This window comes from Felis catus, chromosome C1, assembly GCF_018350175.1.
Source record: "Felis catus isolate Fca126 chromosome C1, F.catus_Fca126_mat1.0, whole genome shotgun sequence".
Taxonomy (NCBI): Eukaryota; Metazoa; Chordata; class Mammalia; order Carnivora; family Felidae; genus Felis; species Felis catus.
Genome location: NC_058375.1, coordinates 122,729,256 through 122,756,084, shown reverse-complemented (window position 1 = coordinate 122,756,084; position 26,829 = coordinate 122,729,256). Strand labels below are relative to the sequence as shown.

Below are 26,829 nucleotides of genomic sequence, written 5' to 3'. Positions count from 1 at the left end.
CATTGTCTCTTTATTAGCCAAATCTGTAGAAGTCTGAAAGCCAGCTTAGCAGCCTCCTGCCATGCTACTTCATAGGAACTGCATGACCACTTAAAAACCCCCTTTCTAGAGATTCCAAACTCCAAGAAAGTGTTCTGATAAGGAAACACATTTATTTTCCCTTTGCCCTAATGTGACTAGTTTTCGTCTATCGCGCATTGATATGGAATACAGCCCCACGGTGACAGAAAGGCAAAGAGCAGTGCTAGTTTGGGGGCTCAGAAATAACAGGGGCGCCTGGGTGGCGCAGTCGGTTAAGCGCCTGACTTCAGCCAGGTCACGATCTCCCGGTCTGTGAGTTCGAGCCCCGCGTCGGGCTCTGGGCTGATGGCTCGGAGCCTGGAGCCTGTTTCCGATTCTGTGTCTCCCTCTCTCTCTGCCCCTCTCCCGTTCATGCTCTGTCTCTCTCTGTCCCAAAAATAAATAAATAAATAAATAAATAAATAAATAAATAAATAAATAAATAAATAAAAAGAAATAACATTATGCTAGTTGCCACTTTCTGTCTTACTTGAAGTTTGATTCTCCCCTTCCAAGCACAAACAGAGGAATTCAAAAAGCAGCTGCTACGCCTTCTTTGAGTCACTGCTTTTATTTGCTTTTCCTGTATCAACTACCTTTCTGGTTTTAATTACATGGCTTGGCACATTCTTGAAGTCAGGATAAATTCCTAACAGAGATTTTCTCCTCTTAAATGCCAGCTGTGGAGGAGGCCTTAAACATTAGATCAAGAATCTACCTGGATGTCTCTGCTTCCACATCTTTTCTTCTGCTTACTCTAATTGCTATGCAGTACTATCTAACCTCTCAAAGAGAATCTGACTTTCTTCTCCCTCCTGTTGCATTCCTCACTATAATGGTATAAACAACTAAGAAACTGGAATAATGTGATGTGAACTCTTCTCAAAGCCCGTCTGAGAATTCTGCAAGAAGAACTACCAAGTAATAAAAAAGAACTCAGCTGGAAATATACATTGGAAAAATAAATTGGAAGATGGCTTTAAATGCTTTTGAGTGGTCCCAAGGAATATAAAAGGAAGCAGAATACAAAAAAAATGATAAACAAAACTTTCAGGGCTGACTCAATAAGTAGCTCTTAAAATAGCTGTGAGTTTGCCTCCTAACACCCAGCAGGCTGCCAATAACTAGACAGACAAATCGAACAATTAGATGTTATGAGGCAGCATCAGAACAGATCCATAACATAACATCCTGAGAGGAGCCTTAACCGTTGTCTGAATAAAAATGGTGCTAGGCACAAGAGATTGTTCCTGACCTGCACAAAATAGTGGGAAAACTCTTATGAAATGCATTCCTTTATTGAGCATCTGTGATGTGTCTGATGGTCTGATGTGTACTAAGGATGCTGAGATGAGAGACACAGATATTTCCAAAATCCAGAGGAGGAAACAGATGAATAAAATAGTTAATAAAGTACGGTTTGGTAAGCATTATGAAAGCAATGCATATATGTGTTGTTGGGAGATCAGGAAAAAGGCATTTCACCCAGATGTGGGATATATGAAGGGGCTGAGTCCTGATATGAGTCTTTCTCAATTGGTAGAAATTTTTCGGGTAAAAAAAAAATCCAAGAATAGACCTTCTAGGAAACGGTCGTGGTGTGTTCAAGGGCATCAGGCTGTGAAAGGGCTGGTGCTTTTGGAGATACTGCAGGCCACTCTGAGTGTTGCAAACACATGAGGAAAGATTCAGAAATAAATCTGGAGATCGGGAAGAGGCAAAATCATGAAAGGTCTTTTGTGCGATACTCAGTGACTTGGGATTTCATCTGGAGAGTTAAGAAGAAACCACTGACATGGTTTACAGTCAGGCAGTCAGGTATCACTCTTTCTTCCTCTTATGACCTTCAGGGGGTGCTAACACTAGCTAGCTGAACAGCTCACTCAGTTTATAGATCAAAGTATACACTTCTTTATTTTTTTAAGTTTATTTATTTTTGAGAGAGAGAGAATATGAATGAATGAATGAATGAATGAATGAATCCCAAGCAGGCTCTAAGCTGTCAGTGCAGAGCTGGACATGGGACTCCAGCTCATGAGCCACGAGATCATGACCTGGGCTAAAATCAAGAGTTGATGTTTAACCAACTGCACCACCCAGATACCCTGTACACTTGTGATAAAATGAATTCTAAAGTTGGCTAAGCTGCTTTTGAACACAGTGTTTCTGTTTCTTGACCTAATTTGTATTTTTCTCCTTATTTAAATTGTTTCTACAAGTAAAGATTATAGTTTCTGTGCTTTACAAAGACTAAAAAACACTAAGGAAATTGCATGCTCAATTATATATGGTAAGTTAGAATCAGAAAAAAAAAAATTGACAGTGTTAATAAAGAATCCTGAAAACCAAAGAAAGGATCTTGTTTAATTGGCACATTTATAATGCCACATATCCCAGCGGCAGTGGAAATGAGAAGCGGAAAATTGGCAGCAGATACCTTAGGATTTGGCATATGTGTGGACTCTGGCCTTAGGCCAACTAATGCATTTCAGCCAAACCTGAGAATGGCAGCCCCTGCACCTCCTCCTTCCTCTTCCTCTTCCTGTGGATTATTCTCTCAGGTGGTGTCATCCTTGTCCCTCTCTGGTAAGATCCTGGATCCTGACTGTTCTTTCCTTTATATTGTTTCCACAGACCTAGCTTTTTTTGCAGAAAGACATTTTAAAATCTGGAACACTCCACAGAGCACATCAAATTCCAAAAGCTGTGTTTTATAAGGCTCAAAGACTTGCTTCTTTATGAAACTACCTTTGGTTAATACTGCCTAAATAGTTACTTGGATGCTTCAAACTGTAGTACTAAATAGCATTGTGATGAGCATCAAAAATGGTAGGATAGTTTATTTAATCTGAAAAACCGCATATTTTTCTATTATTTATACTGTAGTGCTTGACATATCTCACTGTGTTTTTCATTTCCTTGCAATTGCCAGCCTCCTAAATTGCTATTTTTTAAATCATGTTTCTATTACATTCAGATTTCTTTCTAGACAAGTTACTCTGAGGGGTAAAAAACCCACTTTTGATCTCAATTTTCCTGGCATTAAGATTCATCCATACAATTAAAAACCCTAAAGTTTATGCCTAGAGAGAAACTAGAATTCTTTCAGACTTATTTTATAAGACCAAATTTCCTCAAGTCTATGCCGTTGCTTACTTTTGCCATGTAACTATTTTTTGTGGAGCTAGTAAAGTAGAAGTTCTGGCATTTCTGTTCATGATATAAAGGGTTTTTTTATTTTTTAATTAATGGTATTTGTCCACATGAAGGCCAATAGTGCATCAAAATTACCAAAATAAATATGAAAATATGAATAAATATGAAAAAAATATTATGAGTTCATTATGTTTATTTTGCCTTAAAAAGTATTGTTGCCACATATGAATAACATTGTGATGTATTAAGAAAGGAATCAACAGTTAAATAAGCCACCAATTACACTGAGTAGGAAAGTATTTCAATCCTCTAGCGATCAATGCAATACTTTTTGCTTAAATTTTCTATGTATGTGTGTAATTCTAGAGAAGATAACACTTCATTATACTGAGTATAACAAGAATATTAGAAGAAAAAATGTTATCTGCTATGACCTTGAAAGGTTAGGCTTTTGTAATATAACAAATACACTGTCTAGACAGCAGAGGTGTGATTCTAGCTTTTGAATGAACATGGTTTCAAATGATTTGTCTGTATTGGGTCAGTCATTTCAATCAGGAATCACCAGCTCTATATATTCAGATTAGTCATCTGTAACATGTCACATTTTTATTTTTTTCTTTTGATTTTTATTGTTTCATAGGTAGCCTCATCTTTGACCTTCATCAGCTTTCAAAAATTATGCTTTACAGTTTTGATCTGTTTTTATCACACAGTGACTGTATTGTTGTGGCAAAATCATACAGATGTGTGTGTTGGGGAGTATGTAGAAAATTTTGTTGTTAAAACACCATAGCTTAATTCCATTTTTTGAAGGGAAGTTTTCTAAGAGACAGCTGTTTGAATCTGAATCTGATACATCCCAAAGAGGTGATGAATTGAGACCATGTATCTACACTTTTCATTAATGTATTCATTCCTGTGTTTGTTCATCCATTAAGTGAGCATTATTTGATGAACAAAGCACTACTAAGAGGCAACCATAACAACTATGAGAAATGGAACCAAGGACATATGCTTCTGGCAGTAGTACAGAAGACACGTTCAGCAACGCCCTCCTACTACAAAATAAAGATCTTAGGTCAATTGTAACAGCATATATTGTACTAAATTCCTAAAATTTTAGGAAAGGCATTCTCCGATGATCTAGACACACTCACAATAACAATAATTAGCTAAAACTTAGGAAAAAAAATAATGTTAAGCAATCTGGAAACCCAGCATTCATGCCTGTAAGTTCTGAGATTGGAAACTAATGTGGGAGGGAGGGTCTCATTAAAATGCTGTAAGTGAAACTGAGATCCCTGCATTTGGTTCAGACCTTCAAGAAAGGCTAAAGGGATCCCAAGTCAGCAGCAACTTGTGGCTGCCAGCATGAGAGTCCAAATCCTATCTAGAGGAAATCTTCATTTTTGGCTCTCAGGAATCATACACATTAAATTCAGCCAAATGTGAGCTTATCACAAAATCGAAGTAATGAATATATAAGATATAAACCACCACAGTGGAGAGTCTGCAGAAATAACAAACATATCTAGACCTCCAAGGACTTAAACTAAAATTATTAAATATTGAATATAAAATAATACATATGAAATATTTAAGGAAATAACAGCTGAAACACAAATATAGCACAGAATGAGAAATTACTATAAACAATTAAACAGTTATGGAAAAGATTCACATAGAACTCTGGAAATCATCATCACTGAAATGACAAACTATTGGTCACTGCAAACCTATCAGAACAGCTAAAATTTTTTTTAAAAAGTGATAATATTAAATACTTGCAAGGATGCAGAGAAACTGTATTTCTCATACATTTCTGGTGGGAATATAAAAGGGTATAGCCACTCTGGAAGACTGTTCATCACCTTACAAAATTAAATATGCAATATCATTTGACCCAGAAATCACATTCTTGGACATTTATCCCTAGAGAAGTGAAAACTTATATACACACAAATACCTGCATACAAATATTCACAACAGTTTCACTGGAAACAACCCGAATGTCCTTCAGTAGGTGAATGGTAGAAAGTTCTGGTATATTCAGGCAATGGAACTGTTCAGCAGGTGTTCTAAATGATATATTATGGAAGGAGAGAAATGATTTAGTAAAGGCTCAAGAGTTAAATGAAAATAGTAGAGAACTTGGTAAGTACATAGTAAATACAGTGTGCATTATATGCCAAGAGGGGCTGATGGATCAGTGTTAGTATTTCAAGTACTTGAATCACTTGGAGTCAGGGCCGTTAACATATTGATTGATTTTAGACATTAATAAGTCTTTATGATGAACAGTCAGGGTTACCCACTGTCTTGATCTGTTTGGTACCATGACAAAATACCACAAGCTAGATTACTCAAACAACAGAAATTTATGGGGCACCTGGGTGGCTCACTTCGTTAAGCGTCTGATGTCAGCTCAGGCCATGATCTCACAGTTCTTGAGTTCAAGCCCCACATTGGGCTTACTGCTGTCAGCACAGAGCCTGCTTCAGATCCTCTGTCGCTTTCTCTCTGCTCCTTTCCAGGTTTCTCTGTCTCTAAAAAAAATAAATAATAATAATAATAATAATAATAAATAAAAAACAAACAGAAATTTACTTTCTCATAGTTCTGAAGGCTACGTATATATGATCGGCCTGCCAACATGATCAGCTTCTGACAAAGGGTCTCTTCCTGGCTTAAAACAGCTGCTTCGTGGTAGTGTCCTTGCGTGTTAAAGAGAGAAAGAGCAAGCTCTCCAGTGTCTCTTTTTATAAGGACACTAATTCCATCATGAGGGATTAAAACACACACACACACACACACACACACACACACACACAGAAAACCCTCCATGTGTGGGATAAAGACAGCTAAAAAATTCCTAAACTGAAAGACTTGAAGAAAATAAGCAAAAAGGAAAAGGTAAAGAATATGAAACTAGTGTTAAAAGACTTGGATGATGAATGGATAGGTCTAACACAAGCCTAATGGGTGTCCCAGACAAGTGACACCCTCAGGACCTCATGACTTCATCTAACCCTAACTGCTTCCATCTCCAAATACTATCATACTGGGGATTAGGGATTTAACATATGATTTATAGAAAGGATACAAATATTCAGTGCATACTACCCACTAACATAATTAGAAATAAAGAGAGAAAATGATGTACCTAATAAAGATGAAACTGGGAATACAAAACACTGAAAAGGTATCAAGAACAAAGTATGAATTAATAGCACAGTATTTCTTTAATCTTGTAAGCTATCTTGGGAAAGCAATGATCAAATAAATGCATTGCTTAAATGAATGACAGAGATAACAAATTGAGGAAATAATGCTATCACTGTGGGGCAAAGAGAAAAGATGGCTTCAGGACTGGAGCCTACAAAATGGGTTGAATTTGAATAGAAAGGGCATTATGTGGAATATCCAGAGCTGATTCTTGGAATCTGATGAAGGGACCTGCATTAGTCTTCTCTTACTGCCACACCAAATCACCACACACTTGGCAGCTTAAGCAACACAAGTATATTATCTCGCAGTTTCAGAGGTCAGAAGTCCAGAAGACATTGGGCTAAAATCAAGCTATCAGCAGGGCTGTATTCTTTTCTAAAGGCTCAAGGGGAGAATTCATTTCCTGCTCATTAGTATTATTGACAGAATTCAGCTCCTTGCAGCTGGAGGGTCCATGTTCCATTATCTTGCTGGCTGTAAAGTGAAAACCATTCTTACCTTTTCTCTAGAGGCTGCTGCATTGGTTGGCTTCTGGTCTTCTCCTCTGACAGCAAAAGCAGGGGTTTGAGTCCTTTCAAATCACGTTTCTTTGACAGCACGTGGACAGCTTCTCTAATTGCAACAGTTCATGTTGTTAGACTACACCCACCTAGATAATTCAGGATACTCTCCCTATCTCAAGGTTCCTCACAATAATCACATCTGCAAAGTCCCTTTTGCAACATAAAGCAACATATTCATATTTTGGGGGACTAGGACGTAGACATCCTTGGGAGCTATTATTCCACCTACCACAGGAACATCTGGAAGAAACAGAGGGTCTAATTTAAATGATGTAGGATAATGGAGGACTCTGAAAGAGTCAAGATTCTGATACAATTTGATATATAAACAAAGTTCATTGCATTTGAACCAAATCAATTGTATAAAGAGTTTAAATTTTTTCATAAGGGCAGCAGGAAGCCTCTGACGTAGTTGAATGCATCAAGAGTAATACCAAATCAAAGTTACATGCTAGGACTCTCTGCTTGCCACTTAGACAATGGATTGAGAGGGAGAAATCTAGAGGACAGAATTGAAATCTAGCTTTAAGGCTTATAGTAAATTAAACTAAAGAGAGGACCATATAAAGAGATAAAAAGCTGTGGCAGAATAAAACATAGGAGTCTGAATCTGAAAACTTGGGGTGCATTAGTGGTTGTTCTGCATTGAGATACTGCCTGTTACAGACTTAGGAATTCTGTGAGCTTATTTTTAAACTGTTGGCAGTTTGAAATCAGCTCTTACAGGAGTAGTTACACCAGGAAATTTGCTAACTCTGTCTCTCAATCTGTCTCTCTCTTTCTCTCTCTCTCCCCCTCCCACCATTCCTTCCCAGAAACAGAGTCCCAGCATGCCAAAGGTAGAGTGATATTTAAAAACCTCACCTTTTAAGCAGGGAAACTAATATTGGCTCAAGATGAAAATGAGGTGGTATGCATGAGGGAGCAAGGTAGACAGAATTGCTAAACTGTTTTGATGCTTTTGCAATCATAAAAAAGGTAGTATGGATCCTGTTAAGATCCTGTGAACAGATCATAGGTAAAATTTTATGTCACTAATAATTTTCAGTAGCTCACATGCATTCTCGTCACTAGAGTATGATCTATTTGGATAATTGCAAGTAGAAATATAAATACCTAGGTAAAGGAATATGGTTCCTCATATGTAAACATATACATATGCATACATACACACAGAGTCACACACACAGAGAGGGTTAAGGAAACTTACAAACTTCTCTTGATCTTCCAACTTTCTATTGAGTTAAACAAAAAGAGAGACAAATTGAGATTAAAATAATGTTACTGCTATTCTGACAAGCTGATTCAGAAATAAGGATTTAGATCTTTGACCAAAGAAGTTAGCTCACTCTGCCCCTCAATTAGACCAAAACAACCACTGATATCATTGTAGGCAATGCTGGAAAACCATTCCTTCCCAACATGAGCAAAGCCTTCTGCCATGTGCAGAGCACCAATGGTCTTCCTTTGTAAGCAGCCTGGTTCTAAAAGACAAAGGGGAAAAAATATCAAAACACATTCATGCCAAATTCCTTCTCTCAAAGCCAGCAAATCAGAAGAGAAGCATCCCTCTTTCTCTGGGAGCTAGGAGTGTGAGGAGAAGAGAACGACAGAGAATGACTTTAGTGCCTTTCTCCCCCATCATGGAGAAAAGGGGGAATTTACATTATGGAAGGGAAAATATCCCAACGATACTATTGTAGTATTATTTTCATTTTAAGAATGACATTAATTTTTATATTAGCATAGAAAGTCACATACATGCTAGTAGTAATGATTGAACTACATGGAGCATGAGTGAGAGAGAAATGAAATTTCTGCAATCGTGGTAAGAGTATGAATGGATCCAACTTTTGCAAAAGAAAAATAGTAGTATATTTTACAACCAAAAATATGCTTTCTCCAGGGTGTCTGGGTGGCTTAGTCAGTTAAGCATCTGACTCTTGATCTCGGCTCAGGTCATGATCTCACTGTTCTGTGAGTTTGAGCCCCACATCAGGCTCTGTGCTGACAGCAGGGAGCCTGCTGGGATTCCTTCTCTCCTCTCTCTCTGCTCCCCCCACCCCCACTGGTACTGTGTCTCTCACTCTCTCAAACCAAATAAACATTTAAAAATTTTTTTTAAATATGCTTTCCCCTTGATTAAGCAAGCACACTTGAAGGAGTTTAATTTATATTTAGCAAATAAAAGCTGAAGGAAGACATAATACTTGCAAGTTTATGTAGTTGGGAAAGGAAGGGAGCACATGGACTATAAAAGATAGAAAAATCTTTTACATAAGGTATGACTTTGGCCTTGAATAACAATGCCATTCTTTAGCTTGCAATTCCTTTTTTAACCTGGGTCCTGCTTACACCCATTTTGCTGTTTTTCTTTCATCTGTAGGTCATTTCTCCACACGGAATAATCAGGATTTCCAGGAACTACTCACATATTCAAAAATTCTGAAAAAAATAAAGGAAAAAAAAGTTCTGTCTCAGCATTGTCTCCTTGATAGTCTTTAGCAAGAAATAGTTATAAAACAAATTAAAAAAATGACTATAATAAGAGAAGATGTTTTAGTGTCAGATATCCTAGAGAACTCTGGATATCAATGTTATGTTTAATGTATGTAGTAGTCTAAACACTTACCCACTATGTTGTGATTGTAGCTGGCAAGTGCCATTCTTCAGAGCTAATTCATTTAGGATATATTGAGAAAAAATTCTGTGGGCAGCAATAACTGAGGAAAATTGAACGCTTGAAATTTTGTCAGAGAACTGGCTCCACACACCTTATCTATTAACCAAGAGGAAGCTGACAGCTTGTTATATCCTGAACTTGTTTTAGGGAAGATTATGGTTGTGCAGGGCATGGGTCCACCTGCAGTGGTGTGCAGTGTGGCCACCCATGCCAGTGCTCAGGCAGTCATCCGTCCTTCCTCACCTGGACTGCTGCCTTACGGTCACACCACCTGAATATCCCTCATTGTTTGGCCTGTCTGGCTCATCATCTTCCTGATTCAGCAGCCAGAGTTACCAGAGACAGTCCATCCTCATAAGGATAAATGACTTGAGGAAAACAAAGTCAGTGTTTGGCTTCTTCTTCAAAGAATGCAATAGATTTTGTGAAGATAATATCTTGGATACAAAAAAAAAGGAGTAATTATTTCTGAAAGGATCTTGTTTTATCTTTAGCGATAGCATCCATATGTCAATAGAGGAAAGGAGACAGAATCTTAACATGGGGGAAAACCCACATTCACTACCACTTGACATCCTAAGTTGAACTAGAAAGGGGAGTATTCAATTTTTATCCATAGAACACTTCCAAGAATTGCATGTTTTTCCAGAGTCATACATAATCTTAATCTGATTTAAGGCTAATAAAAGATTAAACATGTCTGACTTTTAAAAAAATATGTAAGCCCCATGGCCTAAAAATATAGCAAGCACATTTATGAATACTGTGATTTTTCCAAGGAAGCAGATTACTTTTTTTTTTAATGTTTATTTTCAGTGGGGGGGGGGTTGGGGGGGGTGGGCAGAGAGAGAGTTGAGACAGAGGATCCGAAGTGGGCTCTGTGCTGACAGCAGAGACCCCGATGCGGGGCTCAAACTCACAAAGCATGAGATCATGACCTGACCAGAAGTCGGATGCTTACCCGACTGAGCCACCCAGGCGCCCTGAAAGCAGATTACTTTTTATAACGCCCTTCATTCTCAGGCCAATATAGTAAGGTCAATAATAGCTATCAAGTAAGATTAACTATTAAAGAAAATTCTTCATTCTAGAATCTAAATGATCTCTCCTGGTAGAATTCTTTTCTCCCCAATTCTCACATTATATCAGAATTACCCTAATATTCTTTGCTAAGATATGAAATCATCTATTAGAGCAGAGGAACATAAAATTATTTCTAATAACATGTTACCCAAAATTTTTGTCTTATTCTTTTCAAAATAAAACATAAAACGTATTTGACTTAGGCTTTTATAAGAATAGAGGAATGTATATACCTTGGCTGATAAACAATTATGTCATCCTCATTCACAGAATGGGAGATTTTTCTATAAATATTGTACCTTGTGGATTAATTTTCTCTATCTCAGTGTATGTTTCTTATGTCTTCCACCTCATATCTTATTTTCAGCTGAAGCAAGTATTTCTGCACTGACTCAGTCTCATTTTAAGAGGTATGGTAGACCAGAACATTAGGGCCATCTCATCATGGCCAATTCCTAACTTTCCTTAAGAATTCTTTTTTTTTTTTTTTAGCATCTGTTGAGCTTGATGTTAAAATGCTAGAACCAGGTGGTTCTGATCCAGTGACCTTTCCACTTATGTGCCAATATGTCAGCATTAGCTGGATGTGAGCAGATACCTAAGTAATGGATTTGATTAACATTATCCCAAAAGTATCATCTCATCTTTTTTTAGATATGAGATAAAACCTAGCTTAAGGTAAGTCTCTTAAGCTAAGACTTCATTTTCTTTTCTATAAAATGGAAATGACAACAAATACCTCATAGGGTTTTAGTAACAATTAAATTATGACATATGGTGAAAGAAGCCAGACAAAAAGCCTACACATACAGTATAATTTCTTTTATGTGACATCCCTGAAAAGGCAAAACCTTAGGCACGAGTCAGATGGATGCTTTCCAGTGACTGGGAGTACAGGTAGGAAGTCAACTAGTAAGGAGCACAAGCAGAATTTGGGGGATGATATATACTTGTCTTTATCAACTGTTGTGGCAGTTATACAGCTATATACATTTGTCAAACCTCATCATGGACTTTTACTTTATGTAAATTATAACTCAACAAACCTGTTTCTTATTTTTAATGAACATGTGTAATGAGTTTCACACATAATGCAGGATCAATAAACATTAGTTCTTTCCACACCCTTTCCCCAAAGAAGCTAAGCATAACAGTTCTTAAATTAATGTCCTTTATCTTGCAAGGTATAATTGGAAACCAAAGCAAGCATTTTCATTCTTAGCACATTTCTAAGGCCTTTGCATTTCTCTAAAGAAGCAATGCAGACGCGTGATCTGATTCTAGGAATCTAAACTTACTAAAAAGTCCTTGAAAATCACTACAAAAGCCTAGATCTAAAAACATTCTGAAATCCATATGCAATCAACTGATGGAATAGTCCATATAGATACAATCTCTACACTTCGTTGCTTGTTTTTGTATCTGCCAATGTGTGCGCACACACACACACACACACACATAATCATAAATTAAAAAGTATCAATAACCCAATGTCTAAGAAGAATCGAGTATTTGTATTTATGTATTCAACACATCCACTGCGGGTTTTAATCTGTGCTGGGAGTTAGGGACCCAGGGATGATTATATAGAATTTCTGTCCTTAAGAATCTCATAACTTAAAATGATAAAAAGATATATATGGTGAAATTGACACTCTTATGTGAGCCTGAATGGTTTCTAGGCAAGCAAATGGTCTTCATGTACAGCATTCCCTAACCATCCTATCCATAACAGTAAATGGGGCCTTGAGGCTTTGTCTTTATTAACTTGCTTGTTAAAGTGCCCCATATTTGAACTTCTCAAGAGAGGGAGAAAAAATAGTAATCTTAAGACATACTTGGCTATTACAGAAAGGAACAGAATAAAGAGACAGGAGGTTTGGGGTGACTCTGTTAGAGTCAAATAATTTTATTTTAAGAAACACAAGTATATACCCTAACACTAGCTTTAAATTTTTACTAGAAAATTGAAGAGACTTTTACAAATTATTGAAGTTCAGAAGTTAACTGTGAAGCAGAAATGACTATATTTATCATGATTGCAAATAATGGTATATGATCTATAAATGCATTGGGAAATTCATTGATGAGCTGGTAATAAATGAACAATAGTGACTGAGTAACATCAATGGGCCAAAGCTTCACAAGAATTTTTTTTTTAATATAGTAGGAACCCTACAAGAGTTAACTTGCTTTCCTGAAACATGAGATTCAACTACTTCTTTGATCTGATGCTAACCTTTATCTCAACTTCATCTCTGTTAACTATGGACAGACCCTGTCTTGAACTCTTCATATAATTTAATTCTTTCAAAAATTTTTGTAGTAGTTATTACTATCATTCCCATTTTAAGGATGAGAAATCTGAATACTAGATAGATCAAGTGACTTACCCAAGATGACACAACCAGTAAGTAAGAGAGATGGAATTTGAACTCAACCAGTCTGGGTCCTGATCCTCACTCTTGACTCTGTAAGATACATTGATATGTTAAGTGCTTAGATAGAGATACAACTAGAGGGGAAACATTATGCATCATCTTATTTAGTCCTCAAAACAACTCCATAATTTACTTACTATTATTATCCCAATTTTATATATGTAATGAAATGTCCAAGGAAAGATTTAGCAGTGAGTGGAACATACCAGTAGAATCTACTGCTAGACTTACAGCCTGTATATTGCTCAAATTGAGATATGCCAATGTAGATATCTAAAAGTCCTTTCTAACCCTGAAATTAACTGATTTTAACTGGGAGTTTCGGGTTTCTGTAGCTGGTAGGGGGTAGACTCAGGTTGGTGACAAGTTTAGAAATGTCCTAAAGCCATACACAGAAATTCAAGGATCAGCATTTCTATCCCACTTCTGGGCATTATGGAAATTTTCTGTTATTCTTATCAGCTTCCCTATAATCTTGCTTGAGCTGAGCTTAAACTGAGTAGATTTCAGCCTGCAGGAATATTCTAGCAGGCCAGAGGAGCCTCGTAAATTTTCATTCTCTAAGCAATGTTTCCATGAAGTCTTAGAACTGATTCCCTCTGAGTATATGGCAGCAATCATTAGAAAGGTGTAGCCAGAAAACAGAGAATATTCACATTTCCAACAATTAAAATCACAGCACTTTTTGTTTAACCATTTGAATTGCAATCTAAAAACATATCACACAATTAAACACAGTTCATAAATATTGGATACTGTTCTAGCCTTCGGCAATAAAAACAATAATAAGCTGTCTCAGATTTCAAAGAACTACCCTTTAAGGTGACAGAGATATCTAAGTAAATAAATTTACATTCTTGGTAATAAATATACAGAGACACAAGGGAACTGCCCTGAAGGAGACAAAGTTCACTGTGATAGGATGCATAAAGCAGGAGAATTTGGGAATGAAGTCAGAAATGTCTTTCCAGGAGAACTGGAAAATGAGATGGGTTTTGAAGGCAGGTTGGGAAAACATACTGATTTAGATAGAGTGATTGATAAAGAGACAAAGTTTCAGAGAAAAAATTAGGTGCACATACATCTTAGTTGTTAGGGACTTTATCTAATTGAGTGAACAACTAGACAACAATTAGCGATCAAAAAGTCCTCCATGATCTGATTCTTGGCTACCTCTCCATTTCTGGAAAATTTTCCCATTGCACCATGGGTAAACAACCATGCCCTGATACATCACACATCCATGCCTTTGGACACATCACTCCTTCTGCTTGAATGGCTTTTGGCTACACAGAGAGGGAAAAGACCCACACTCATCCTTAAGGTTGCAGCACTTCAAGTACCTTGTCAACGAAAACTTTCCTGACTGTCATTTCCCAAATTATGGATCATTGTTTCCCTTGTGACATACTTTCATTGCAACAGTTGTTCTCCAACATTATATATATGTATATACATATGTACCTTTATTGAGAAACCATATATCATACAGCTCACTAATTTAAAGTATACAAGTCATTGGCTTATGGTACATTCACAGAGTTGGACAATCGTGATAGCAATCTAATTTTAGAGTATTTTTATCATCCCAAAAAGAAACCCTATGCCCATTAGCAACAGCTGCTGATTCATCCCAGCTCTTGGGCCCTTGGCAGCCATTAATCTGCTTTCTGTCTTTATACATTTGCCAATTTGAGACATTTCACATCAGTGGAATCATACAATATGTGGTCTTTGGTGACTTACTTCACTTAGCATGTTTTCAGGGGCTATCCCTGTTGCAGCATGTATCAGTATTTCATCCCTTTTTATGGCTGAATAACATTCTGTTTTATGGCTAGAAAAAAGTTTATCCATTCCTCAGCTGATGGAAATTTAGGTTGTTTCCACTGTTTGGCTGTTATGAGTAATGACACTGAGCATTTGAGCATTTGTATACATGTGGGTTTTTTTTTTTTTAATGCCTGTTTTTTTTTTCATGCTAAGCTTTATCTTTTTAAGAAGTTTTTATTGTAATTCTAGTTAGTTAACATACAGTGTTATATTAGTTTCAGATGTACAGTATATTGATTCAACACTTCCATACAGCACCCAGCACTCATCACAGCAAGTGCATCTCTGAATTACCTGTAGGGTCATTCTTCCTTTGTCTTGAAGAACAATTCCTGGACTCTACTGAAAAGGGTGATCCACACTAACCTCCTTATCTAGTGGTCTCCTGGCCACACCCTAAGTATTCTCATTTTTTGCAATATGAATAGGCTGAGAATTTTCCAAATATTTAAGTTCTCCTTCCTTTTTGCTTAACAATTCATCTTTAAGTTTTTTCTCTATTCTAGTATTTTAGTATAGGTAATCAGGAGCCAAGACTCTATTTCAAAGATTTGCTTAGCAATTTCTTTTGCTAAATATCTAATTTCATCACAAATGTTCTACCTGTTGGGGCGCCTGGGTGACTCAGTTGGTTAAGTGTCCAACTTCAACTCAGGTCATGATTTCTTGGTTAGTGAGTTCAAGCCCCTCATTGGGCTCTTGTTGATTCTCTCCCCTTCCTCTGCTCTCTCTCTCTCTCAAAAATAATAAATTAAAATTAAAAAAAAGTTCTACCTGCTATAAAACACTAGAACATAAATACAATTTAGCCAAGTTCTTTACCACTTTGTAATGAGGTTTGCTTTTCCTCCAGTTTCCAATAGCACATTCTTCCCTTCTGTCTAAGACCTTGTCAGAATGCCTCTTACCATCCATATTTCTTCCAATATTTTGTTCATGGTTCTGTAGGTTTTCTCTAAGAAGATGGAAACTTTCTTTACAGTTCTTTTCTTCTGAGTTCTCTCCAGAATCGCCTTTAAAGGTCCATTCACAACAGTATAGGTTTTTTCTAGAATGTACCTCAAATGCCTCAGTCTCTATCCATTACCTGGTTCCAAAGCAGATTCCACACTTTTAGACATTTGTTACAGCAACATTCCACTTCTTGGTACCAGGTACCAATTTCTGTCTTAGTCTGTTCAGGCTGTATAACAAAAATACCATAGAGTAGGTGGCTTAAACAACAAATATTTATTTCTCACAGCTCTGGGAAGTCCGAGATCAAAGTGCTGGCAGATTTAGTGTCTTGTGAGGATCCTGGATCATAGATGACTGTTCATTCTCTGTGTTCTCACGTGAAGAAGAGAAAAGGGAGTTTTCTGGGTACTATTTCATAAGGGCATTAATCCTGTTGATGAGGGTTCCACCCTCATAACATAACCACATCCCAAAGGTTTCACTGCCAGATGTCATCATGTTGGGTATTAGGTTTTAACATAAGAATTTTGGGGGTGGCCATATTCATTCTATAGAAATTTTTAGATCCTCTTTTTTTTGTTTGTTCAATTGAGTATTGAATTTGGATATATTATTCCTACTAACTCATATTTCTTCTAGACAAAAGTTTCAGAAATGGGCAATTGTCCCATTTCAATCTCTAATGTTAAGCCACTTGCTACAGTCATGGACAGCAAGTAGAGAAGGGGGTTTTACTCGATGCAACTAGCTGGGAAGAGCAGCCATTTCAGAAATGCTAAATGCCTTGTACTGAAATCCATTATAACAGAACTTGAGAAATAAATGTAAAGTAGTATTTGAATCCTCATCTCAAAGCTGCAATCAGTAATAAATACGAAACCAACAGCAGCAAATATTTAAATGACAACTTTACATCTCTTTAAATGCAATATAATGTCCTGACTATATGGTAATGACATCATTAAACAGAAATGCCTTGATCTTCAGTACCAAGATATTTTATAGTAACTTTTGCCAAGTGACATCCCCCAAAAGCTCCATGCCCTTTAACTAGACTCCTGTTCACCCATCATTTGGGTGACAAGGTCTGCCTAAAAAATTGTAGGGTAGTGGTAAAGCATGGTCTTTAGGCTCAATAATATGAAGATATGAATTTGAATATTTCTTGTCTTTTATTAGTTACTTAACATTGCCTGGTTTCAGATTTAATACTTTAAAATGGGAATAATAATGTTCATCTTGACAGTAAGATAATCAAATAAACTATATTACTTATAAGATGTACTTATAATTCAGTAAGATATTGATATCATCATTATCACCATCAATCATCATCTTCATCATCATCATCATATTTAAGTAATATTAAGGGATTATGTTTGTAACAGTAGACTAAGTCTTATCCTAGGTTCAATGGATCATAGTTGATTTTCACAATGCAAGACGCTAAAGTGTATTACCCATAAAAAAGTTTCACTTTTGTGTGTGTGTGTGTGTGTGTGTGTGTGTGTTTTGAGTGAAAAAAATAAGGCAAGTGACATTGGTATGGTTGGGATTATATAATGTGATTTAATCAAATAATAATATTCAAAAATATCTACTGTGTCATATAACAATAGTTGCAGTGGATAAATCTATAACAACTCCAAGTTTTGATGGCTTAATATAATAAGGATTTATTTCCTATTCATGTTATAGTTGATTTAAGATACATGGGGGAGGAGGGGGTAGGTTGGTTCTGCTCCATGCAATTATTTAGGGTTTCAGGCTTATTCTGTCTAATGGCTTTGTTAAGCTCTAGAGTCTTGGAGTGTCCCACTGGACCTGCTTTGATCAAACTGGGAGATGAAAAGAGGAAATTTCATAAAGGATGACACAGGAGAGTGCAGGAACCAGGCCTGAAAGTGATATGGGCCAATTTCATGCAATTCCTATTGGTCCCAACTTGGCACATGGCAGCACCTAATCCCAAAACAGACCAGAACCTGGAGGCCACATATATGTTTAGGTGGAAAATATAATGGAACTTTGGTATTGCCAGCAGCCTCTGCCACAGGGTTCTAACATATTAAAACAAATCATGAATTTAATTGAATGAAAGACAATGTATAATTTAATAGTGTCACAATCATTTGTGGTACTTATAAAATTGATGTATAATCTATTCTCCCCTTTCTTATACAAGTAAAAATTAGCAGCACCTTGATGATGGTCTTCTAATTAGTATATACCTCTGGGGAACTTCAAGATAAAAGACTTAGTTTTCTCTCCTGAATGTACATGTGGAGATTAAATGCTCTTCATGTGAATGAGGAACTCTGTTTCATAAAGATGAAGCTAGGTTCTCACAAGAAAAACAGAACAGAAGCAACCAGACCCTTCTCAGGATCTTTCTCTAGAGATAGAGATGATGAGAGAGAGAGAGAGAGAGAGAGAGAGAGAGAGAGAGAGAGAGAGAGAGAGATGGCCCAGAATGACTTTAAGTGTTAACAAAATGACAACTTTCTCTCTGGGATTTAGCTGAGGTCCATGGCAGCTTCTCATCAAGGTTGTAGCATACCTAGGGCATCAGAGGTCTCCCAGTTTCCTTAGAGGGTCTTTTTGTCTTTTTATCTTATAAAAGTTGAACTCATGACTGAATACTACTAATTTTTGTCAGGGTCCAATCTCATATCAGTTTACACTTTATATCTCATCATAAGTCCAACTTGACCTTACTTGCCATTTGATTCTATGGCCTGTTTATAACATGTTCTGCTCAGTGATAATCACCCCCTTACCATATCCTGGCATTAGGGATGTCCAGAACTGTGCTAGAATCATATGATAGCACTCTGGAATTTTGTCAGTACTATTATTTCATCAAGTGGAATTTAGCCATTCACACTTTTGTGACCATGGTTATCAATAATTCCAAAACTATTTCCTTATGAGGGTATCATGAGAAAGAGGGAGGGAGAGAGGGAGGGAGGGAGGGAGGAAGGAAGGGAGGGAGGAAGGGAGGAAGGAAAGAAAACAGAAAGGTAAGGAAAGAACAGAAGGAAGGAAGGAAAAAGGACAGATCTGTCCTGACTAATTCAAGGAAATCAAATGCAGATGATACTGCTGTGATAACATAGGAGGTTTTTGTCACCAAATTCCATCAACCATTTTTAAAGTTTTACTTTGAGGAAACAAAACAAGTGGCAAACTGTCATACTTCATTTTTTCCCCCATGGAAACTTCTTTATATGTGAATTGTATATTCCTTAGAAAATACAGTTCCTTGGAAAATGTAAAAGACATAATTAGTCAAAGTGAGCACCAATCTAAGTGGCAATCTAATTCCAGAAGTTGGAGTTCAGAATTATTTAATGCCTTAGGATACAGGAGACAATTTGGTTTTAAGATAGATACTAAAAGACAATATGTTTATATATCAAAACAAAAATTAGCTGGTTGTTGTTCTTAATTCCATTAAATTTTCAATGTTTACTGTTACCTTAACACACCACTAAATTTTGCATATACTTATTTAAATGCCACATTTCTCAAGAAAGATGCTTTGGTGTTTGAAGGGTATTTTATTTTCATTATTAGAAATTTTGTTAAACTATATTCAAGTAAGATGTCTTAAATGCTTACAGAATTGATTGGTGAATTTATCAACATAAAAAGAAGGACATTTTAAATTAATAGACTTCCTGGTTAAATTACTTTAATACATTCTTATTTTGACTTGGTCTGAATGAGAATTTTGCATATGTTGAGGGTAGATATGAGACACTCTTGAAGTCAAGAACATTACAGTGTTATTGGGAAGATTATTCTGTTGAGTGCCATTTGTCAGTTACTGAGAATATAATGGCGAATGAAACACTTAATTTACATGTGATTGTCTTGTCTCTCCTTCTAGGATAGAAGTTTCAGAAGGCAAGGGATGTGTAATATACTTTTTCCTTTTTTTAACCACTCTAAGATTCCCATAAAATGCCATATATTTGCAGCCAACAAACAATAGTTGAATAAAATTAAAAAGAAAATAAGTGAATAAACACAAAATAACTTTTTACAGAGAAGGAGATCAGTACCAAAAAACTTCCATTCTCCCAGTGAAATGTCTCTGCATGTACAGTTTGGAGGCAAACAGTTCTGGTTTTTCTAAATCTTCTTAATACATGGCTGTTATCAGTTTGCTGTATAGATGATTGTAAAAGCTCACAGAGGCAAGTTGCTTTTAGCTGTGAATCTTCAAATACTTGAATGTTTCCAAATGAATTAAAAGTGCTGTTAGAAATGTCAGTAAGTGATTATCCATGGACTGTGGGATTCATGGCTTACTATTTATTTATGCATTTATTCATTTATCTTTGTGCAAAGGGAAACAGGTATACTCACTGTTTCTGACACACGGTGCAGGCGTATGAAAAGATTCATTGGTAGCAATTTCAGAGCACATGATACAGAAACTCCTATTGTTTTTCCATCAAGAAATAGGCTGGAACCAGCAGACTTCAACATACTGTGAAAAGCATCCTGGGAGAGAAAACCCTGCCACTGTGATCTTCTGCCCACGTAGAAAGTAGGGAAGCAGGGAACATCTAGGTAAATAAAATAATGGAAGCGTCTTGCCAGAGAAAATGACCTTTTCAAAAAGGGTCAAATATCATGAGCTCAGTCTATGGGATCTGCCTGTTGTTCCATTGATTTATGTCAGATCTGCAGAGCCAGCTTCTCATTCAACTACCGAAAGGGAGAAGGTAACAAGGGTCCAAGGCCACTCACATTTGCCTCCTCCTGTGCATCTTCCAAATTCTCCATAATCCTTATGTATCATTTTCTTAATAATAAAATAGAATTATTTTTTTTAATGTTTATTTATTTTGAAGGAGAGAGAGACAAGTGTGAGTGGGGGAGGGGCAGAGAGAGGGGGAGACACAGAATCCGAAGCAGGCTCCTGGCTTCAAGCTGTCAGCACACAGCTGACGCAGGGCTCGAACTCACAAACCATGAGTTCATGACCTGAGCCAAAGTCAGATGCTCAACCGACTGAGCCACCCAGGCGCCCTCATAGAATTTTTTTTTTAATAAGGCACATTAAATCTTATATCGTACTTTTTACTCTTCAAATACCTTTTACAAATGCATCCTCCCATTTTATCCTTAGAACTACCTTCTAAAGTATCCCTAAACAAGTGTTATTCCTGATTCACAGCTGAAGAAAGTAAAGAAATTAAAGTGGCACGAAGTCAGTCACTTCTTCAAAGTTATCTCAGGAAGCTACACCTAAGCCTACTAAATTAAAATTGTGTGTATGTATGAGTGTGTGTGTGTGTGTGTGTGTGTATGTGTGTGTCTGTGTATGACCATACCACAATTCTTTATACTTACCTTTGGCTGTGGCGAAAAGTCAGTCAGAGAAAGAAAATTCCTTCGAATTAGATTATTGAGTTTATAGAATCTGAAGTCACCCATTTGAGTAGGGAAGAAAAATAACAGTTATACTGACTCCTTCTGAGGGGACATGGGAACCAAATGGTCAATTGAGTGCAGTTGTTATCAACACCAGTTTAACTTCTCTTTTTATTTTATTGTCACATTTACAGATTTAGAGCATTCAGAGCCATGGGAAAACACATTATGCAAGAGTAAGTAATTAAGTGGGTAGTGACTATAGTAGCATTTTATGTTAACTGCATCCTTAAAGTAAATGTTACCATATCCCAGCTTTTCTGGAGAATAATTTCAGTGATTTCAATTAGCTTGTTTCAGTAATTTCACACGATGCACCCCACATAGTAGAATGGAAAGAAGAGAGTGAGAACCAGTGGACATCAGCTTGCAAACACTCGTGAGCTTTCTGGTCATAAGAGGGGAGGACCATGCTCTCCCCTGTCATTTCTATCACACAGGGTCTATATAATGATCAAATGAGACAACATTGGTGAAATATGCTAATCCAGAAGCGTAAACCATTTCCTTTACAAGGAAAATTAAAGTACAGATTGGAAACAAAAAGGATCTATGAGCAAAATCATTAAAATTAAAAGCTAGTTTAGGAAGGATTTAAAGAAATTTAATGATGTAATATAAAAACTAAATTAAAGCCTTTAAAAGTAAACAAGATTTGAAAAGACCCTTAACTCAGTGATTGGAAGTATAAAATTGCATCCGGGGAAAATGGTAAAAAGAAAGTTAATTGAAAAAAGGAAGGTGCTTAAAGAGAAAAAGCTCAACGCTGGTGATAGAACACACCAAAACAACAGCAAAAATAAGCATTTCAGAACAAAAATCTACACCAGAAAAAAATCATAGTTAAAGCACAAAGGCAACTATTGTTCTTCTTTCATTTCTCAACAGTACTGACTAAAAGCAGGGGTGAAACAAAAGTAAGTGAAAACAATTCGGCTGCCCTCATGGAGCTTCCTTTACTGAGACAGGAAACAGATATTAAATAGCTACACACATACACATAAAATACATGCATCTGGCATTGCTCTTGTGCCACTTAAAATACCCCCATCCTGAATGCAAATTGGTGCAGCTGCTCTGGAAAGCCGTGTGGAGGTTCCTCAGAAAATTAAAAATAGACCTACCCTATGACCCAGCAAGAGCACTGCTAGGAATTTACCCAAGGGATACAGGAGTACTGATGCATAGGGGCACTTTTATCCCAATGTTTATAGCAGCACTCTCAACAATAGCCAAATTATGGAAAGAGCCTAAATGTCCATCAACTGATGAATGGATAAAGAAATTGTGGTTTATATACACAATGGAGTACTACATGGGAATGAGAAAGAATGAAATATGGCCCTTTGTAGCAACGTGGATGGAACTGGAGAGTGTGATGCTAAGTGAAATAAGCCATACAGAGAAAGACAGACACCATATGGTTTCACTCTTATGTGGATCTTGAGAAACTTAACAGAAACCCATGGGGGAGGGGAAGGAAAAAAAAAAAGAGGTTAGATTGGGAGAGAGCCAAAGCATAAGAGACTGTTAAAAACTGAGAACAAACTGAGGGTTGATGGGGGGTGGGAGGGAGGGGAGGGTGGGTGATGGGTATTGAGGAGGGCACCTTTTGCGGTGAGCACTGGGTGTTGTATGGAAACCAATTTGACAATAAATTTCATATATTGAAAAAAAATACCCCCATCCTTCCTCTTCTCAAGGCATTGCTGTCGCGACCGATTGGTGACTATTTGTACCAGTTGCTCTCAGGTGCAAGGTGGCAGCACTTTGCACTTGTACACGCACAAGCCCAGGGCAGGACACTTGATGCCTATAGGGTCATTCTTGATCCAAAGGTGGTGTGGTGCTGGTGTGGAAATTCTGAGAGATGTTCTACAAAGCTTCTCAGAAGGCCCCCTGGGATCAAGAACCTCCTGTAGTGAAGGCCAAAGTGATAAAGTAGCATTATCTTGGCTTTCTTTCCTTTTCAAATCTCCCTTCTATCACTCACTTTACAGATAAGAATGATCAGGGTTCAGATAGGTTATGTAATTTACTCAAGGTCACCTTGTTTATAAGGAAAAACAACACTTGGTCTTAAGTGCCTTGCTTCAGAACTTGAGTCAGTTTAAATTTTTTTCTTCTTCTATCTGTCCCTAAGTAGGCCTTCCTTTCTCCCTCCCCTCTGATAACTTTAAGACATTAATGCCCCTTCTCATGTGAAGATATCAGTAGTGATTGCTTATTATAACCCTTTCAAGCATATCCATATGGAAAAATATTACTCCAGAGGGTGGAAGTTTAATCCAAAGGAGCTGATCTCTAGTGAGAACTCCAGGCGTTTTCATTCCTGAAACTGGTCAAGTCTTTTCTTCCCCCAAACTCATAATGACAGTATGTAGATGGCCCCTCAGGTAGTTCCTTCCACACAGGTACTGATAAAGCCTCCCTGGTAATAAAAATTAAGAATAATAGTCACTCCCATCTTGGGTTGGTTTCAGGTACATCAATAGAACAACTTATAGAACTGTCATATTTTAGGGAAAATTGCAGAAAACAGTGTTTCCAGTCATTTGCTAACTGAGCCAGAAATTATAATGGCATGCCAAATTAGACTGAGCTGTAAAAGGAAGGTATTCACATTATTCTTCTCTGCCCTCACAATATGCATAAGAAGCTGAAAAGGCAGTAATTTTTTTTTCTTTTCTTCTTCCTTCTCCTCCTTCCCTTCCTCCTCCTCCTCCTTCTTCCTTCTTCCTTCTTCCTTCTTCCTTCTTCCTTCTTCCTTCTTCCTTCTTCCTTCTTCCTTACTAAACTTTTTCAAGATTTTTTCCACTCTAGGAGATAGATTTTTGCTTCATTTATTTTCCTTTGCATCCAATCCCCTTACAGCTACAGTAACTCTGTCACCCTGTAGAGCAAGTGGGATTGGGCTCCTTTCTGGTTACTGAATGGTTGAAAGAAATACATGACTGAACTCTTTAATCACACCTCATCCCTCCCCATTGTGTTTTGAGTCTTACGTGTTTTTTAAAGTTCTTAAAAATAGACAGCATGCTGCTCTTTTGGGAGAGGTGATGGAAATAGGGCACCTGTTGTTTTTTGTTTTTTGGGGTTTTTTCCTCTAAAGTTTCCCCTTGCCAAAGTTGCTGCCTGGTCTGGTGTGAGAAACACTGTCTCTAACTATGGAGGTGTCCTTTTCCCTGTTAGTGTGTACATTGCTAGAAGCTCTGTCCTTGACCAAGTCCCATTGCCTCCTGCTAGGAAAGGGCCTCTTTCATGCAGGCAAGAGGACTGTAACTGAGGGAGGGATGTCAGATACCATCTTTGAGCCTCATGAATGGCACAGACATGGCCAGTTCCTTAAATAAAAAACCAGAAACACACCTCTCAGCTTATGAGCATTTGTGTTGCCACATCACAATACTTGAAGTCAAAAGTATTTATTGAGAATTTACCCTAGAGATAATCCACAGGGCCCTGGGAGTTCAGCAATGAATAAAATGGAATCCTGTCCCTAAAAGATTTCAGTCTAAGGAGCTAAAGAATTTGTAGACTGGGATTTGAAAATTCAGAATGCATTTCGCTTTATTAATGCCATTAGGTGTGGAATCTAGTTTTTCCATAGTAACCTATAAAAGGTGCCTTAAACAATAAAGAAATTAAATAAACTGCTAAGGAGAATTTAAGCCTAAATTCTATATTCTGGCAGGAATAAATAGATGGAAGAAGGTAATCCCATTTTCTTTTCCTGAACTCAAGGCCAATAAGCAAGATTTAAAATGATAGTTTGTCTCAGCACACAAAGCCCTAATTTCATTTTCAACTACCTCCTTCCTTCTTTCTTATGCTAATACACTTGCCCCAGAGCTCCTATTTGGAGAACAAGACCAGTAGCTTCATGATACAAAATTGCTGTTCTCCTTCTTTCTAGCAAAGCCTCCAATTTTCACATAGTAGTTTGTCTCAGCTGTGCATTAGGGGAAAATAAGCTGATTAAGCTAAATCACTCTATAATATGAATGACAGAACCTTTGTTCTCCTAGAGATATTAGCGTTTAAGTGTAAATTCTCCTTCATTTAACTTTTTACCTCAATGATTCTCGAACTTCTGTGAGAGACATCATACTCCTTTGGAAGGAAACACATTTTCAAGGACTTCTGAAAATATATCTATGCATCCTCAAGAGTAAGAGGATAATAGTTCGAGAAGCACTGCTCTGTTTCACTGAATCTCAAGGCAGGGAAGTGCGGAGCAAGGAGGAAGATGGTGAGGCATGTGGAAATTGGGCCAGCATGTAGTTTGAAAAGATTTAAGCAATATTGAGGCGTAACCTCATGTTTAGAAAAAAAGCCACAGTTTCTGTAATCCAGATTACATAAAGTAAAATTTTGTTTTATAAATCATAGAGAACATGCAGAAAAAAATTGCCACAATTCTCAGGTAAGAAAGTGTCTCTTTAGAGGTTCATTCCAGAACCTCCAGCTGTTTGATTATATAAAAAATGACATGAGCCAGTCTTGAGCACCCATCTGGTTACTGATAGCTTAGTTCATATCAAAGTGAGGTGAATTGGAAAAGCCCAGAAGAACCAAATGGCACTGTGGTATTTGGTTAAGAAACCCACCTGACCAGCTCTGGCCAGGACTCTAGAAAGTTGGGATCCCTAGACTCTCCATCTTTTCAGTTATGTTCCCTTGAACCATTTTATCCACACAAAAGAAATAATCCAGACCACTCTCATGGTGGCCATGGCATTTATTCAACAGTATACTGAATATCTATGTACCAAGCATAGTTCTAGGAACTGAGGATACATCCTCTTCTTTCTCCTGGGGTTCCCAGGTAAAGCAGAGTGTCAGATGGTGATAGGTACTGTGAAGAAAATTAAGCATAATAAAAGTGATATGATAGGAAATGACAAGGGTAAGAGTAGGTGATTGTTTTCATTTGCCTTGTGGTTGGGGAACTCTGAGGGGCTGGCACTTGAGCCCAGTTTGAATGACAAGAACCTAGCCCTGCAGAGAACAGGAGACAGAATTCCCGGTATAGGATACAGCAAGCACAGAGGCATGGCAACAGGAAAGAGTTTGGACTATAGAAACAAAGAGAAGGCCATGTGAATGATAGTAACAATGGTGAGACAGGCAAAAGCTGAAGCTTTGTAGGTTCCAGAAAGCAATCTCATTTTTATTCCAAATGAGATTATTCTGCAGTGGGGAGACATGGGAGAGTTCTTAGTAGGAGAGTAGCAGGCCCTACTATTTATAAACAGCTCCTTATAATTAATTAAATTCTTGTACGTCAATGATTGCTCAAATATTATGCGGATTCCTTGAGAGAACACATGCCAGAAGACCAGGACGATCTTACTGTTCTAGAAAGTGG

General features: G+C 37.3%; 1 protein-coding gene and 1 long non-coding RNA gene across 3 annotated transcripts in view; one reads left to right on the top strand and one right to left on the bottom strand.

Moving 5' to 3' along the window:
- DPP10 (dipeptidyl peptidase like 10) overlaps positions 1-26,829 on the top strand; it is a 1,363,298-nt gene that overhangs the window by 336,919 nt on the left and 999,550 nt on the right. The gene's annotated exons all lie outside the window — the stretch shown is intronic.
- On the bottom strand, positions 9,058-18,935 carry LOC123379118. Of its 2 annotated transcripts, XR_006583118.1 has the most exons (4): positions 18,788-18,935; positions 13,170-13,247; positions 9,937-10,130; positions 9,058-9,455 (listed from the first exon to the last, which is right to left on the bottom strand). It is a non-coding gene; the product is annotated as an uncharacterized LOC123379118 (long non-coding RNA). The 2 variants fall into 2 exon arrangements; XR_006583119.1 differs by lacking the exon at positions 9,937-10,130.